General features: G+C 42.1%; 1 protein-coding gene across 33 annotated transcripts in view; it reads left to right on the top strand.

The window, feature by feature from the left end:
• Positions 1-14492, top strand: part of NFASC (neurofascin) — a 176671-nt gene that overhangs the window by 28617 nt on the left and 133562 nt on the right. For 3 of the 33 annotated variants that reach the window (XM_083445455.1, XM_083445444.1, XM_083445469.1), the window contains exon 1: positions 1149-1585. The exons of 28 other annotated variants lie outside the window; for them this stretch is intronic. The gene's annotated coding sequence lies outside the window, so the exon portion shown is untranslated. Of the gene's footprint in view, positions 1-1121; positions 1586-14492 lie in introns of those variants that run through there. 2 more of the 33 variants (XM_083445456.1, XM_083445461.1) reach the window with 2 other exon arrangements.

Genomic DNA, 14492 nt, shown 5'->3' with positions numbered 1-14492 from the left:
CTTTTATAGCTACTGTACCCCAGACAACCTGCAGAAGCTATATCATAGAATCATAGAATTGAAGAGTTGGAAGGGAATGTGAGGATCATTTAGTGCCATGCCTTGCAATGCAAGAATATACAGCTGTCCCATAGTTGCAACCTTGATCAAACCTGCAACCTTGCAACCATGGCGTTATCAGCACCACACTCAAACCAACTGAGCTATAATTGTGAATATATTATAGCAAAAGCAGTGTGTGTTCTCTGCCAGTGTAAACTAATCCTGTAAAGGCTCTCCAGAACAGCTTTCTGAAAGGAAGAACATGAAACAATCTGTATGTAGATTTTGATTTGCATGTCCATAGATGATGTACTTAGTACTGTAACTTGCCAGCATCTGGTAGTGGAGACTAGGAGAAAACTCAACCTCCTCTATTGCCTGCTGCTACAAAAATTGCCGTGGTTCCATAACAAAAACACAGCAGCAACAAAATGGTGTCCAGTTTGGCATTTGTATGTGGCTGCCTCTCCATGGTAAAAACTTCCCGTGTGGTCACAGGTTCAAATCACTGAGAGAAGAACCACTCAAAATGAGCATCTCTGGATGAATAGAAGAGTTTATGGCCAATCCAGTAATTGGTTTTCTTGAAACGGGGACAGCAGTACAGCTCCCTCGTCTGGAAGAGCAGAGAAGACAGAAATGTCTCAAGAGAACTAGTCTAGTGAACCTCTCATATATTCTCCTGGGTGGGGGCTCAGAGCCCTCGTCACAGTATTATGCAGTGATGATCAAAGGGCCTTGTTTTATGGCACAGCTCTGCTTACTTTTGAGAGGCCTTCGTGAGGTTTATGAAAATGAGACCCGCCACCCTCTCCTCATAGTTTAACTTCTGCATCATGTTTTCTGTCCTCTATGATTCCTTAGCTTCATAAACAGAGCTGGTACAAAAAGGAGACGGCATCTTTTGGAACAAGAGAAAATAGGCTGCCGTACAAGGATCTCTGGCTTGCACTGTGCAGAACATGGGGACTGGCCCTAGCTGGCACTTGAGCCTGTTTTCAGCTGACTCTGAGAGAAGCATAGAGTGGGCAGTGTCTTGGACTACAACTCCTGCATTATTCACGAGGGAAATCCACAGAGAGGGAGGGGAGGACTAAACAGGGAGAGTGTGCAATAGATGTTAATACGTGGCCTGGTGTGCTCTCTCATTTGCTGTGGCACTCGAAGGTTTGGTGGGCTTGAGATAATGAGCCTCTATGTAAGCCACAGAGGAGGAGGGATGGTGAGCAGAGAGTGATTTTTTTCCTTCCCAGCAGCAGTTGCATTACATCTATATTTGACCCTGGAAAAAGTCTGCTCGGTTTTCACAGCATCTGAAGGCCAGAGGTCTGCTTCCTTGGAAACAGTAAGGAGCAGCATTTTTCACCCACCTGAGCAGCTTGGAGGTTTCCTTGGTCGTCTTAGAAATCATGACTGAATTATTCCTTGCCTCGCCTGGAGGACCATCACTTTTGGGATAAAAGTGACTGAAAGACAATTGAATAGCCTGGCAGGGAAGAGAGAAAGAGGAGGAGAAATGGCTTAATTGTGAAAGGTGACAAAGGTAGGCTGGTCTGCTGATTTGATACCAAATTCTTTGAGATGTAGATTAGATTTGAACAGGGGCTATAAGATGAAATGGTGTAGAAGAGTAAGTGAGCAGTTAGTTGGTCCAGTACCTCTATGCCAGCATCCTCAAGAAGGGAGCACTGAAATATTGGGTTGTGGCCTCTCATCCAGTCTAAACAAAAGATTAGAGCTGGAGTTTTTTAATGCAGCTGTGTCTTTAGCATTGCTTGAGGAAACCCAATGACAGCATGATTTCTGATTTTGTTTTGTGGCAATAGTTTCATTTTAGCTCCTTTGCTTTTTCTGTGGTTGCTAGCATCGCACTGTGCTCTAGCACTGTCAATAAAATTAACCCATATGTGTCCCTCCCGCTCCCTTGTGTTCTTGTCCTTGAATCTCTCGTTGATTTATTGCGTGTCTTCACATGCACCTATCCGAATGCAAAGTTCTGCTGGCAGATAGGGGAGAAATGCATTGGGCCTTTGTTATCTGATGGGGAAAACAGAAATAATTTGATTGTTGTGTGACTTTGATTTTCCAGTCATGGTAGAAATGGCAATATATCTTTAGAGGTACAGTGGTTAAAATACTGATTTAAGGGAACGCAGATGCAAACCTCAGAGCTAGAACACTTATAGATCCCCCCCCCAGCTACATTTTTAGAATACAATGCAAGATGAGGTATGGGGGCAGGGGATTGTCCACTTTCCTCCTCTATACCTGAATATTTTGCTTTAAAAAGGAAGATTTTACTGAACTCTGAATATGTTACCCTTCCTATAAAAAAGATATGCAGCCTGGGCTCTCCCCACCCCCCATAATTAAAAAACACTCAGAGCTGATGGGAGTCCCTGGAATCTTGTAGTCTGCTTGCCTTTTTGTATTCTGCTACTCTTGTATTCTTATAACTTTGGCTTTTTTTTACTGTATTATAAGCTTCCCTGAGCTTTTAAAAGGAAAGGCAGGCTATAAATGTTTTGAGTGGATAAATATTTCTGAATGATGGCAGGTTTCTTCAAAGAATCGAACATGCTGGCATCCTTCTGCTTTGTAACAACAATAGAGGTGATCAGTAATGAGAGGCAGGAAATTTCCCATTTCTAAAAATGTGTGGTTTCATAAAATGAATAAGTAATGTAATGAATGGGTACAATAGCAGTCAAAGTAGGCAGCTTCAAAGTTATAATTAACTTCTTCAGGTGACTGTTCTTAGGAGAGCATGCTTGCCTGTGTAAATAAGGGTAGTTTTTTGGGTGGGCTCAAATAAGTGCCTTAACATTTTCGTTGCCTTCATATTAAAAAAAAATGTAAAGAAATGTAAGCTTGTCAAACCATATTTAAGTATTCTAATAAAATACTTTCTAAGAGAAGCTATGCACTTATTGACTATATTTAAATCACACAAATAAGTGCATTTTATGGATTCCCCCATGCAATACTTCAATTATATGTTATTGCCAAAACATAAAATAAAACTTGATACATATACATCATACTCCCCCCCCTTTTTTTTTCTTTTTAAGGTAAGCACGTTAAAGCAGACCCCAATCAATTTTAGTCCAGCAGAAGCCTAATAAATTTAGGGCAGCAGAAACGTCTTCATAATTTTCTCAGATTCAAAACTTCTCAGAAAACCCACATCACTGGATAGGATCAAAGCAGTTTTGAGGCAAAGGGTCATGGAAATGAGTAGGAAGCTTTGTGCCAAGTCTTTCTTCCAAACTATATGGATCAGAGTCTGTGTGATTGAAAACTATACAGGAAGTCTAACTTGGGTTCACCTCAGACCGCTGTCTGTTGGTTACTTGATATGATGATTCATATGTAAGAAAACAGGAGTATAATGGAAGGTAAGCTGGGGGTTTTTTTACTCTTCCTAGGGCAGGTGTATTATTAACTTCTCCCTACTCAATAAATAGATGCTACTGATAAACATGCAGTTGTGCAGTACATTTTAAAATAGTTGTAGCTATCCAAGCAGGTAGAATCTAGCTACTATCTTTTATTCTAATTTAAGAAGTGCCTTTCCCATAGCAATCTGCCCATGCCCTTAGGTCATTTGCTGAAGTCTTTCCCAATGTCATCCTTACCAGAGGAGAAGTAAGTAGCAACAAGAGAAAGGGCCTTTCTGTGTTTTTGTTTGACACTCTTGGAGCGCATCCTGCTTTCTTTTAGTAAAGGTAAAGGTACCCCTGCCCGTACGGGCCAGTCTTGACAGACTCTAGGGTTGTGCGCCCATCTCACTCTATAGGCCGGGGGCCAGCGCTGTCCGGAGACACTTCCGGGTCACGTGGCCAGCGTGACAAAGCCGCATCTGGTGAGCCAGCGCAGCACACGGAACGCCGTTTACCTTCCCGCTGGTAAGCGGTCCCTATTTATCTACTTGCACCCGAGGGTGCTTTCGAACTGCTAGGTTGGCAGGCGCTGGGACCGAACGACGGGAGCGCACCCCGCCGCGGGGATTCGAACTGCCGACCTTTCGATCTGCAAGTCCTAGGTGCTGAAGCTTTAACCCACAGCGCCACCCGCATAGACCCCAGGAAAAAAACATTTTTGTTTACCTATTGTCAGCCTGTTGGTTGGGTATAAATGGAGGGGGGGGTGAAAGAAAGGCAGCTCTGTATATGGAAGTTTTTAGTTTTGATGTCTTACTGTGTTTTAATTTGTTGGAAGCCACCCAGAGTGGCTGGGGCAACCCAGTCAGATGGGTGGCAAAGAAAGAGAGAAAGAAACAAAGAAAGAAAGGTGATGATGATACATCACAATAAAACATACACACACAAGAAACGTGGGGCTTTTCTCTTTGGGGAGCGAGTGACTGAGAGGCATAACAAATCTATCTTGAAAACACATAGGGAATAGGGCAATTCATTTCGCGCTAGAGATCAGCCAAAGGGGGGACATGAAATCTCTTAATCAGCAATTGCCTCTGGGTTTTGCCATCTGTTCTGACAGGTGCCACCCCTTAGCTCCCAGGCTTTGCTCCCTGTGTCTCAGGATCTGAGCCCTAGGACATCTGGCAAGCCTAGCTAGAACTGTTCTAGCAACAGCTGTGCATTGAATACAACGGGTCCCATTTCCTCCAGAAAAACTAGTCAAATGTTGAATATCTTAATTTGATGCCTCCTGAAAATGGGTTCTTGCATGCTGTTCTTTCTTTCATAATGTATGTCATGACTGTGCCAAGCAAGAGCTACTAGTTCCAGTGCATTGTAATGGGTGTTGACTGCTCCTACAGCTAGGAGATCAAATTTTAGGTTTCTTAGGGTTGGTAAGGGTTAGCTCAGAAAGTCAGTATACCCAGCCATCCTAGGTTTGTTACCACTTCAGCAAAGCCGGCCCTCCCATGACACAGGGTGAAGTGCCTGCCCACCCCACTTGCTTCTGCCACCAAGAGGGAGGCGTTCTGATGTACGACATTGCTGCTCATCTCCCCCCCTCCCCGCCCCAGGCAGAGAAGCCAAGTGAGTGCCAACACCTGGAGGAGTGCTCCAGCTTCTGCCAAGTTGGGCGAGTGCTGGAGCTCAGCAGTGGAAGTGGGTGGTGGTGGGCGGGGCCAGGAAGCGGCAATTTCCATTTTGCCTCAGATGGTGAAATCGGATGGGCTACCCCAACACTTCAGAATACATCTCACTTTAATATTTATTCTTTTTTTGTAAGCACAGCCTGGGCTATGACTTTCCACCAGCTGCCTCTCCCTTCCTGTTTGAATCTTCCCTTTTTCTCTGTTCCATGTCCTTCCAGCCATAATTTTTGATTCTTCCCCTTGCAAACAGTTGTTTAAATCTGAACCTTGAAAGCAGAATAAACATGTTTGTAGATGGGAGACAGCATATCTAAATGCTCTGTTATACAGTGGTACCTCGGGTTACAGATGCTTCAGGTTACAGACACTTCAGGTTACACTGTGCTAACCCAGAAATAGTACCTTGGGTTAAGAACTTTACTTCAGTATGAGAACAGAAATCACGCAGCGGCAGTGGGAGGCCTCATGAGCTAAAGTGGTACCGCATGTTAAGAACAGTTTCAGGTTAAGAACAGACCTCCAGAATGAATTAAGTTCTTAACCTGAGGTACCACTGTATCATAAAGAGCTTGCAAAAGAGAAACTGACATTGGCAGAAAATTCTGGGTTTGACATGGATGAAACATTCATGGAGTAACTTATCCTGTTAGCTGATTACTGAAGTGGGAAAGCTCTAAATCAGCCCCTACACTTGTAGGTTCTTGTTAAACAGGGTTACTTTTTTCTACCTGCTATCTCTATTCTCTATTTTAATTCTATTTTATTGCTTTATATTTTGTGTTTGATGCAGGCTGTAAGTCTCTTGACTGTCTCTCTACACCAATAAACCAACAAGTAAAAGCAGTTCATAGAACTGAGTTGCTCAGTGTATAGAAAGTTTTAGAAATAAATCTTAAATCTTCCTAAAAGGATTGAGGCATACTGCCCCAAACTGAGACACTAACTGGGCAAAGCAATTTGAAAGTTGCTGAGTTTTGGTCTGATTTTTTTTTTTTTAACCTGTGCAAGTGACAATCTTTACTTTTCATTGAGATTCACTGCCATCCAACGCATTCCCCAAATAATAATTGCATGTCACAATGCCATTGTTTTGAAAGCGGTCTCCAATTATACTTTAGTTTCATGTCTCCGATTGGAGCAAAGGCAATATGAACTATTAATCATACCTTAAGCGAAAGGAGTTAGATATGGTGTGGGGGAGAAGGTGAAGTACATGGCAGTTTTCCTTGCCCATTTCATTAATGAACCATTCATGTGTAACTTCTGCAAGTGCAGAAGGAAAGGAAATGGGATTTTCAGAAGGTGTTAATAAGAAGTGCTGATTGGACCACTGGGATCAGAGGTGCTGTGAGCACATTTTATAAAATAGTACAAAAGAGATTGGGTGGTAATTATTCTTCAAACCATTCAGTGCTTGTGTCTTACTGCCTGACCCTGTTAGCTATAGCTCCAAGCACAGCAACTCAAGGATCGTGTTCTAGGTCCTAGTGCCAGGACATAACTCAAGCTTCTAAGCTAAGGCTTGGATCCATCCAGCAATTCTACATTAGAGCACTTGTATCTTTTGACATTGGGAGGAAGGTTTCTTTCAGTTCCTTTTCTTGGCCTCTTTGCATGGTCTGCAGGAGCCTTTCTGGTATTCAAGAGCCAAGGAGCCAGGTGTGAACATGTGGGCCCAGTCATGGGGTAATGAAGCACATGGAGGTTTCCTGGCAGGCATGTGACTTAACCACAGAACTCTGGCTATCAGGGCTTACTCTGAGCTAGGGGGTGCCAACAGGATATTCTGGGCTCTGTACACTGTATGTGGATTGGGCCCTCCACCACACCTGCAGTCTGTTGGCAAGAACTGCTTCTTGTGTATATATTAGCACAGGTGCCTCTGGGCACATTGTGACTGGGATCTCAACGGCGCTGTGTTTTGTAATGTTCTCAGTCACCCTGTAAACAAAGTGTGGGATTCAATTCCATCTGCACAAACATTCCAGATTGCCAGATGAAAGGATATTCCTTTCCTCCCCTGCACACTGTTCTGGGGGTTCTCCCAACACCCCTATAGCTAATTTCAGGGGACACGCTGGGTGAAGAGAGCGGAAAGCCCCATTGCATATGTGGAAGTCCTTGCACAGGGCTTCTTCTAACATGGCTGGTTAGGTGAATCCCACCCAATTTTTTTAAAAAATGATCTATTTTTTAAACAGGAGAAGGGTCCAGAACAAAGGACTCAGGACTCCGTTCCCCTCACTGCTCCCCCAACAATGGACCTGTTTCCTAGGACTGAAGAGCAGTGAATGTTAGTACATTAAAAGTAGTACACCTCTTTGCCTTCAGGCTTAGAAGATAGAAGATAATTAGGTATGGCCCGGCATGCTTTACATGTCTTGCTATACATTGGACATGTCTTACGTCTGATCTTTGTAAGCTGTTCTGGGAACCCTTCTGGCTAAAGAGCAAGTACACATGGCTTTAAAGAATGAGACCAAGAGTCATCTAGTCCAGCTGCCAACTTTCCGTTTCTGATGTTGGACAGCCAGGTACCTTTTAATACTCAAGAGTGAGACATGGCCTTGATGTCCGTTCTTTGTTGTACTTTTGAGTCTGAGCTAGAATCTCCCATTCCTAATTGTTTTGGCTAAATATCATTGCTAGACATAATCCACGATGAATTTTAGTGGCAACGGTGCACATTGCAGTTTGCACCAAGATAAATGAAGCTTATCAAGGCACCTGGCATGGAATCATGTTTATTCTGTTTCTTTCAAGCCATGTGAACCTGAAGTCCCCCCCCCCCCCCACCAAGGAACTGTTATTTGGAGCAGGGGTGGAAAGGCCTTCAGACTTTTGAGCTTTGTGTGGTAAACCCTCATTCATTCTCTAATGGCTGTTATCTATGCATTACCACAGGGGTTACCTAACTGAACTTTCCTGCATATGGAAAACTAGTATTTCTGGGAGAAAGTGCAGCTAGAGCCTTCCTGACAGCTCAGTTTTCTACATGCAGGAAATTTTTGTGCATGGAGAGAAGCATTAAGTCACATATGCCTCATCTAATTAAGGTTCAAATACGAATTAGGCAGCATTGCCTGATTCTTTCCTCTGCCTGTTTTCTTTCCCACCCAAACCAGTGTGGGCAAGTTGCAGACAGAAGGAAGAACACTTGGCAATATTGTTGCCTTAATTCTTTCCCCTCCAGTCTTTTCTCAGCATCACAGACCTGTTTATTGAGACAGTGTCATCATAAATCTGTGTTTAGAAAAGGAAGTTATTGGCTGTGTACACATTACTGTTTACTCTGGCTACAGTGCATTTCCACTGCTTGTTTTTGAATTCATGTACACATATTACCTAAGATCCAGAGTTATTCTGTAGTTTCTTGTACAATACTGTGTTTTTATGTGGTTTCCTTCAATCCAACGTGAGCACGGTTTCCTTATTCAAGTTGCATGGAATCCCAGGTGTGTCCATTTGTGAAGACTTCCTTTCCATCTGGATTTCTGGGGGCAGAGGCAGGGCAGGGAAACCAACCAGGCAGTACCATCAGGTGAAGACGCCATCACCCAGTCTCTACCCATTGGTATGGGTGACTTCAGTGCACATGAACCTATGCTGATATGTACAGCAGCAAGCAAATTTGACCTGAAATGCAGTGAGAAAAAACAACCTTGCTTCATTTTAAGCCGGTAAAGTGTACACAGCCAATGTCTGTCTGAATTTATATCTTCAGTGAAGGGGTTCTTTTTTTGCCTGAATAGCAGAGTTGTCCAAAATTCAAAGTAACTGTAGATCAAGCAAAATAAAGATAAAAGTGTATTCAAGAATTTGAAAAGAATATTGTGTGTTAAATGTGTTACCATTTGAAGAGAGAGGATATTGTGCTTATTTAATACGGATCTGTCCTCCTAAAGAGCAGCTGTTCTTTCATATGTTGTGCATATTCTGATTAATTAGAACTAGATTTTGACCTTTACAAGCTTTAGATATCACTTGTAGTTGTGAGCTTGGAATATTTATTTGAAGCATTTATAACCCACTCTTCAGTCAAACATGCTTCCAGGATGGCATATGAAAAACAGTAGTAAGACTGTCCCTGTTCTCAGGCTTAGAATCCAAAAAGACATGACACAAAATGAAAAGGGGATAGGTGGGGAGGTGAGGGGGAAAAACACAAGCCATCTTTCATGGATGCTTTAGCTGAAATTCTTGCATCGCAGTGGTTTGGACTCGATGGCCCTCGGGTCCCTTCCAACTCTTAAGATTCTATAAGCTTGGACACTAGTTCTTCTAGTTATAGCTGTTATAACACAGGCATGTAGTCCTACAGTTATATAGCTCTGCCTGTATGGGAGTGTAACTGCTCTCAATCAGATCTGGGAGCAGAACTGGTGGCAATGTCTGGGGCATGGCAGATAGAAGTTAGAGTTGCTTCTGTGATGCAGTTCTTTCCTCAGACAGGTGACCTGATGGAAGGTGGGCTCTTCACAGGAGAGGTACTTGATGGAGTCACCAAAGTCAGTGGCAATTAGTTTAGTTAATGCAGTTTATTAAATCTGCATGTTGCTTCCCAATATAAAAAGTCCTATAGCAATTAACATCCATTAAAAACACACAAATACATATTAAAAACAAATGTAACAATATAGTACAATATATCATCACTGCTTCCCAAATGGCCAGGAAAACAAATAGGTCTTTACCTGGCACTGAAACATTGGGGCTTCCCTGGGACTTCCCTGGGAAGAGCATTCTGGTTTGGGCTGCCTTGGCCTCAGCAAAGGGTAACCCCTTCCTGGAAACATTTAACCCACCCCCGATCCGATTGAGGAGCAAGTAATATTGACCAGGTCAGGAGGACAGGATAGTTAAATGCCCAGTCCACCAAGCACTGCTGCCTTGTACTTTGGCTACCTTTTTGTGAGCCTCCTATTGAAATCGGTGAAACTTAAGAGAAGCTGCATGATAGCAGAGTTTACTGTTTCACTCCCCATAGCAAGGTAAGTTTGACTTGTTGCTGTTTGAAAACTCCCTCAGAACCTGAATTTTTGCTCAGCTTCAGATCTCCTTGAGAAAAGAGTAATCTGATGAAAAGAGTTTATTCCCACTATATCAAGTACTGCAAGATGTCTATTCTTATGTTATAGATTTATAGATTATAACCTTACAAATTGTTCATTGTAAATACAGTAAATACTAAGCAGTGTGTATGATGACAAAGACCAAGAGCAATCATTTTGAAGGCATGGGTTTAATTGCAGCTAAAGTCATTGTGTATGGTCTTGTTAATTTGATCTCTGAAAAGAGGACGCCTGTGCAAAGAGAATGCCACATTCATGTTGCATTTCTTTCAAATGTTTGTCTATCCAGTGCTTTCTACTAAAAGTAGAACTGGAAGGTCAACTTTGATTTACCATGCAGATTCCACATAATTCAATTTTAAGAATACAAAACACTAGCTTGGCTGGCATAAGTAACAATTCCTGACCTAGAAGAGATTAAATTAAGTTTTAAACAATTGCACTATCTCTGCTAGAGATGAGACCGAGCTGGTTACACCCAGGGTATCTGGGGACTTAAAATGTGAATTTAAATATGAACTTTTAGCAAGGACACCTGTCAGTCTTCTATTCTTGAACTGAGCTGAATATCTCATGTAAAATGTATCAGGCAGATAGTAGTTATATGGCTGACATTGATTTGAAGGAAACTTGGCCGTATGCCTGGGAAAGGATCCCCATATTGAGGTCTGCTTACTTGTATGCTCAGTTGTGTTCAGCACACAGTGCATCACAGTTCATATCCTTACTTAGACCAAGAGCAACACTTAGGGCAGTGATTTGCCAAAGACCCCACAGAGAGCATCACGTATGTATTCATCGTGTGCCACCCTCTTCCTGCTTTAATGGTTTTTCTAATGTCCTAAAACATTGGCTATGAGAACCGTAATGTTGGTGGACATGAAAGTCATGAAAAGTACCCTAATGCTGAAGGGGCTGAAGTGATGAGTTGGGTCCTCTCTCTTTTCTGCCATTCTGTGCTTCTATACCTCAGGGAGTCTATTGTTTACTTTCTCTTAGTAAATGAAACTCCATAGCCCTAATCTCCATGAAAATGAAAGCATTAAGCTTGATTAAAGCTTGCGAAAGAGCATAATGAGATCTACTTGAAAATGTGCACGGAACTCAGAGTCCCTATTAATATCTCAGTCATAGTAGCCCAGTTATACTATTTGGTTTCCTGAAATGTCTCTCCATACCTGAGACTGAGTATCTAAAGATAATATATTTCTGTGCTCAATAGAGCAAGGAGCAAGCTAGTAGTTCAGAGTGTTTTAAGATCAGCAGTCCAATCTGAACCAGGAAGATAAAGTGTGACCTCTGGTAAGCAGTGATTGCAGTAGTTATTAAGTGAGGTTAAGCTGGTTATTACTCCCTAGGATTGCATTTTGGCTTGTTGCTCTCTTCCAAGTGAGAGGCTGGATTTTGAAGCAGTGGCTGTCAAACAACGCAAGACTTGTGCCATGCCTACAGTTTCAGCTCTGACTTTCCTGTTACTTGAATGCAAGAAATAAATATCTCTATTTAGCTAGGAGGAGGGGGCTGCTACGATTGAAGAAGGCAACACTCTGTGTGATGTAGGTGGAAGAGGGGGAGATGGAAGCCCTGCTTGGCAATTTCTATGCGTTACCGGAGGCAAAAATCACACATACGTTTCATGAATAATTTTTGATCATTCAATTCACTAGGGAATCCCTGTGCATAAATGCAGGTTGTTATGGATACAAGAAACTGCCTTGCTCCCCATGGATTGTAACAAATGGATTGTGTTGCTATTATGGAGGACTGTGTAATTTTTATTTTTTTTTATTTTTGCAAAGCATGATCTGATTCATTGGCGATGGGAGTCTTTTGCCAATCCCAAAAGAATAAAAATCACAGTAGCCTCATAAAAGGTTCATTAAAAAAACTATTTAAATATTCAAAGTCATGGGTTTTCAGGGGTTTTAGGGCATTCTTTAGTTACAATAAAAAATATCTCTACTGAAATGTTGATCATATAATAAGTCCTCTGATCTAGCGGTTTGCCTTGTAACTATGACTGTATCAGTGTTGCTTTAAAATACTATTCCCTAACTAATATCTTCAGTTAGCAGCTTCTAGTTTATCTGTCAGAAGTTCAGACTGTCATTTGGCACTTGAGATAATATTTGCCTCCATCATGGGCTGAGCAAGTTTCAGCTGCTTGGCCCCACTCCCTTGCCTCCGAAGAGCTCAGTGGGTTTGCCTAGTGGGTAGTGGGCAGGATGAGGGCAGGATCCTGGCACCAATGATACTACATTGATTTTATTACATTGCGGAGATCTTTTGTAAGTCACTTTGAGAGCCTCTAGGGCAGGCATGGCCAAACTTGGCCCTCCAGATGTTTAGGGACTACAGTTCCTATCATCCCTGACCACTGGTCCTTTTAGCTAGGGATGATGGGAGTTGTAGTCCCAAAACATCTGGAGGGCCAAGGTTAGTCATGGCTGCTCTAGGGGCTATAAAGTGGAGCATAGGTATTTTGAATGAATGAATGAAAGCTTTCCAAAGCAGGGATGGATCATATACAATTGTAGGGAGTGTGTTTGATTAGTATTTTGGATTTCCATTTGACTTTTGAGTATTGACTGAAAACAAAACTATGTCCAAGAAGCCACATTGCTGACTTGAACACATGAATTGTCCCTTCCTCTGGTGCACTCAACGTTTTGCTGTAGGTGAGTTCTTGGGATTACTATCTAGCCGACTGAAATAAAACTGAAATGTCCAAGTTTAGCATATTGAAGGTTTTGTTTAGTCATTTGCATTATTATCTGACCAGATATGAGGACTGATTTCTCAAAATAACTGCGAAGCTCAGTATGCAAAAAGACGCACTTTTAGAGAGCCTAACATTTCCCCATTTGGAACAAGAATATAGGAAGTGCCTTGTCAAATTATTGGTTCATCTAGCTCATTATGGTCTACACAGTAAACGGCAGTAGCTATCCAGCATCTCAGACATGTGTCTTTCCCAGCTCAACTTGGAAAAGCCGGGAATTGAACCTGGGACATTAAGCATCATCATGTTTGATAGCCAGCATATGACTGTAATTGGTAGTGTAAGTAAGGAGGACTCCCCCATTGGGAGAAGGAGCTGTACCAGTGTGCGCAACTACAAACAAGATTAGCATCAGCCCTTTCTTTGTCACCCCCCATATGCCCAGAAGGAGCATTTATTTGCTGGCCTTGAAAGACGAGCTGAACTCACTGTTTTTTCTGTGGCAGGCTCTGCTTCAGTACATTTATTAGGTCTTTAGGCCATCCCCTCAAGGGATGCAAATGGTTTTAAATAGGCATGATGACCTATATCACAATTCAAGGTGAAAGCAGGTCAAGAGGAATATGCTGGTGGATTTAACCGCACTAATCTGGTAAACTGAAATTAACTCCCAGCCTTTCCCTTTCTTGGCCACGGTCCCTTGTTTGCTTGTAGGTTACCTAGACAAGGATTCAGAGTATGTGCCAGCCACATTTTAGTCTTTATTGAAAGGACAGACAAGTCTGTATTAAAAGAAATCTGGGTGATATTCAGTCCAAAGGTAATGATTGCTTAATAGTAGGCCAGCGGTGGGGCAGAAATTTGCCTGTAAGGCAATAGTCATAGTGAGCAAGTGTGGTCTAATGTATTGTACTTAGACCCAGAAGATCTAAGTTCAGATCCTTGCTGAACCATGATGCTCACCCAGACATTACTCTATATTCACACACACTTTCAGCATGATTTACAGGTTTGTCATGAGAATAAAATGGAGAAAATCCATGTATACTGAGCATCTTGGGAGATGGGTGGGATAAAAATAAAATGAATACTAACAAATACTTCTGTTTGCTTCTTTAAAACAAAAATTGAGAGTTGACGTGCACTCCAATATTAGAGGGAGGATGCTTTAAAAAGTACCACATGATGGTGGGTCACCATTGAGAGTTGACCAATGACCCATCATGCTGTTCTCCACCTGGCTAGTTAGAGGAAGTCCACAAGCATGACATGAGTACAGTAATGTTCTTCCTACTTAGAACTCTTTTTCCTGGAGACGTCCATGGCAAATCGTTCAAATCAGCCGTATTTCCCTTTCTAAGGGAAAGTCTGTTTCATCTTATCAGGACAGGTAACTTTCAAAGGACTTAAACTCTTAAGGTTCATCCTTATTTTACACTGTAGATAGTGATCTCTTTAAAAATTATATATTTCTATCAGGTTCCTGCACTAAAGCTCTGCTGCAATGAAAGAAATAATTTGTAAGCTGCAGCGTCTAAGATTGCATTTGGCTTTGAAAATATACAGTGAATCGGCAGAGAGC

The sequence above is a fragment of the Podarcis tiliguerta genome (assembly GCF_965153285.1).
Source record: "Podarcis tiliguerta genome assembly, chromosome: 6".
Classification (NCBI taxonomy): domain Eukaryota; kingdom Metazoa; phylum Chordata; class Lepidosauria; order Squamata; family Lacertidae; genus Podarcis; species Podarcis tiliguerta.
The sequence above is the reverse complement of the archived record's forward strand: the minus strand, read 5'-3'. Positions and strand labels throughout refer to the sequence as shown.